Below are 3,989 nucleotides of genomic sequence, written 5' to 3' on the forward strand. Positions count from 1 at the left end.
TTTCCATTTTTCACTATCCATTCTCCATCTCCTTCTTCTTCTTCTTATTTTCTTTTTGATCAATGAGTTGAAGGTTGATAAGTTAGCATTGATTAGGGAGACTTAATCTTCGTTGATCCAAATCTAATTCATCTTGATCAATTGATCAAGTGAATGGATTTTCATTAAGGATAGGTTGTTTTCTAAATCATGCAAAAGGCTTAAACCAATACAAGATCAATTCTCATTTTCTTTTTTGGCATGGCAAGTTGTTGGAACTTGGTTCACTAATCAAGACTTCTAACTTGTGTTGTTGCCTACATTATTATTGACCGACCTCAGATAGTTGTGACTTCTACATAAGTCCAATTACGATTGCTTAACATAGCGCTAAATTTGCCTTATGGCACACTAACTACTAACACTAACTATTGACTATTAACATTTACTTTTTGCTCTTTAATTTTTATGTAATTTACTATTCTTGCACATATTATCCATTTGCTTTTCCCTTTGCTCACTTGAGCACATGTTTATGTTAATGCCATTTGCCTTTTGCTCACTTGAGCACATAATTGTGTATATATTATTATGCTTGTGTTTTGTTTTGATTGTTGTGAACCAAATGCAAAGAAATGGACTTAGTTTCTAGGACTTTCCCTATGCAAGAATGGAGAATTGGACTTAGATTCTAGGACCTTCCTTATGCAAATTTGGAGTAAATGGACCTTAATGATGAAGATGGATTAAAGGGACCAAACCTCTAAACTCACTCTTGTCTATTCTTGATTTACTTCATGAAACTTTTGATATGTGTACTTTTGTGCTAGGGGATTCTATGAGCTCAAATTGAAGGACCATTGTTATGTTCATCCAAAGTGAAAGATACAAGATACATTGATGATCTCTTAAGAGACTTGTTTGATTGCTTATGCTATGTGATTGCTTATTCCAAAGGATGGGAGCTACTTGGATCATCAATATGATCTCAAGAGAGGAACTCCATTATGGTTTTGTTTCTTTATCCCTCCCCTTTTTGTTTTACTTAGGACTTAGCCCTTCTTCTTCTCCTCTCCACTCTAACCCAAGCCAAAACTGTAAAGACAAAGTGTCATACAACATACGATATCAAGTTTCAATGATGACAAAAGACCATCATGCACATCTACGAACAAATGCAACACATTACCCACCATATCCTTTTCCACGTTATTCTAAATCTACTATAATCATTAAAAACATGTAGACAAAGTGTGATCATGACTAAATACATAAAGAATCACTAATCACAGTTTCTTTGCAGATTTGAAGGCTTTGAGTCGACCATAGGGGTCAGCTCAAAGCTCACGGGTCGGCGCAAAGGCTCTGCACAAACTAGAAGGGGTCAGCGCAAAATCACTTGCGTCGACGCATAGGGTCGGCGCATAGCTCACGGGTCGGCGCATAAACCCCTTGAATCGACCACACGTCAGCGCATGGCAAAGTGATGCTATCCACGGGTCAGCGCATGAAACGTTTGAGTCGACGCATAGGGTCGACGCATGCCCCACGGGTCAGCACACGCCGACCTATGGTCGACCGTTCGCGCGCAAACTCAGTTTTCTGAGTTATTTCAAATTTTTGAAATACTGTTTGTTTGTTTGTTTTTGTCTGTTACTATATATATAGAAGTCAAAACACTTCTATTAAACAACATTTGTCAATTTGTATTCAAGTGTTCAAGGAAACAAGAAAGAGTGAAAAAGGTGTCAAAGATTCATCATCTTCATCTTCAACAGTCCATAATACATCAACTGCACACAATAACTCTTGATGTGATTCGTGATAGATTGAAGGTGATAAGGTTCGAAGTTGCGATTGAAGAATCGGGTTCGAGTTGAAGTCTTGGCAGGTTCTTTCTTGAATAAAACCGTTAAGGTTTTATCCTCCAATACCGGTTTGCGTTTGGGGGTTTTTTGGACGAATCGCTTCATCAAGATTCAGCCGAGCGAAGGTGATTGAGAAGAGGAAGTCTTCGTCAGTCTAGTAGCGGATTCGGTGGCATTGAAGTGAAGGATTCGGGTTCGACTCGTTGTGTTTGAGATCAGCCGGGCCGAGGGTTTGAAGAACGGAAAATTCTTCAACAAAGGGGCTGGAATCAGAGGTCTAGCAACAACGATCAAAGGTCTTGATTCATCTTGAATCAAGGAGCAAGGATAGGAAGCATCATTCAACACATTGGAAATTCTGTGTTTACTTGCTTTGCAATCCTTGTATAAACGGTTAAAGTTCACAGGTGATATTTAATTAAATCATCTCAATTCTATTTTTAGAATTGAGGGCAGACGTACCCCGAAGCGAGGACGGCGGGGGAACTGCCTCATCAAATCTCTGTCTCCTTTAACTTTCTGCATAATCTGTTTTTCAGCTTAAAATTTAAGTGATTTTAGTTTAAGCAATTTTTCATCAAACTTTGATATAAGTTGAGTAAGTGATTAAAATTGCTGTTGAAATACTAAGTACAATAACATATTGTACAAGGATAAATTGACTTACTTGCTCAACTCAAATATCACTTGGAGTGTTTATGCACACCAAGTGTTTGTAAAATTGCCTAAGTCAAAGTTGCCTTAAGTTTGCACTGAGTTCTAATTTGGTATTTTGGTTCATTGGAACTAGGCTTGCTAGTAAGTGAACTCTATCATTGATTGTGCAACTAGTGTAGTGAACTGTATCTCATTTTATCTCTTATCCATTAGCTTAACGCATATCCGGTTTTCCAATAACGGTTCGTTTTTTAGACTAAATTTTCCTCGGTCGCTTCCGCACCTAAAACAATTTTAAAACCAATTTTTCTTTTAAATTGGTAGTGCCGACTCAAGTTTTTAACTGGGATCTATTCAACCCCCCTTCTAGATCCGTGCCATAGTCTAACAAAAACCTTTTGTGCAAACATTTAACCTTTGTTTTCAACATTAGAAACCTAAGCCTTATGCTTTTGATTTTCAAACTTTCTTTTCATAATACTTATTTTGAATTGAATCTTTAAGTCAACTTTGACCATTTTGTATATACTTCTAAGTGGTAAATATAACCCATTCAAATGTCTTTTTGTGGTTTCAATGGCCACTTTCTAATCAAAACTTTTTCATACCCTTTAGCTATTAGGTTTGAGTTATCTTTGTGGTAGATGTAATACTCACCTATATCCTTAGTAATGGACAATGAGTCTTCCATGCTTATTTTAGGGTTAACCCCTCACTAGCATGTTGAAGCTATCCTCACATGGTGGATTTGTGGTTTTAGGTTGAGTTTTCTCCCTTTGATAACAAAAGACTTTAAGGCTTTTGGACCAATCAATTCACCAACTCATTTTTGAGATTTTTACCCCGAACTACGAGGTTTTGATCCTAATCATTTTATAAGATGGTACGTAGGCAATGGGTTTATCCATCCAAACACAAAATGTAAATAAACTTATACATTCTCCTCTCATCTCTTCAATCATGTTTGCACAAACAAAATTTTCACAAAACAACAACCTTACAACAAGTATGAAAAGGGCTCCCTAGGAGTACCTAGGATGTTTTGGGTGCCTAACACCTTCCCATTACATAATCAACCCCATTACCTAGATCTCTGTTTCTTTTACTAGTTTTTGTTAAAACTTTTTTAGGTTTTTGTTCGCTTTCTAACCATTCCTTTGGATAAATAGAAGTGCGGTGGCGACTCGACTTGTATGATTTACCTTGGATTTAGTCAATATCTCTAATGGTAACGAATACCCCGCTACCGTGGGTGAATTGTTTTTAACAAAAATTTAATTGAGGATGGCACAAAGGGCCAAAAAAATTGGATGAAGTTGTTAGTTTTTTTTTTCTTTTGAAGTTCTAAGGCAACATGATTAGATTTGTTTACAAGTTTGATTTGAGAAAAAGAAGTTCAAAAATTCAATGGCATAAGGCCAAAGTTTCTACTTGAAATAAGGTCTAAATTTGAAATCACAAGTAAAGAAAGTTTTTGAAAAGGGG

Source organism: Lathyrus oleraceus, chromosome 2 (assembly GCF_024323335.1).
Source record: "Lathyrus oleraceus cultivar Zhongwan6 chromosome 2, CAAS_Psat_ZW6_1.0, whole genome shotgun sequence".
In the NCBI taxonomy this organism is placed as follows: domain Eukaryota; kingdom Viridiplantae; phylum Streptophyta; class Magnoliopsida; order Fabales; family Fabaceae; genus Lathyrus; species Lathyrus oleraceus.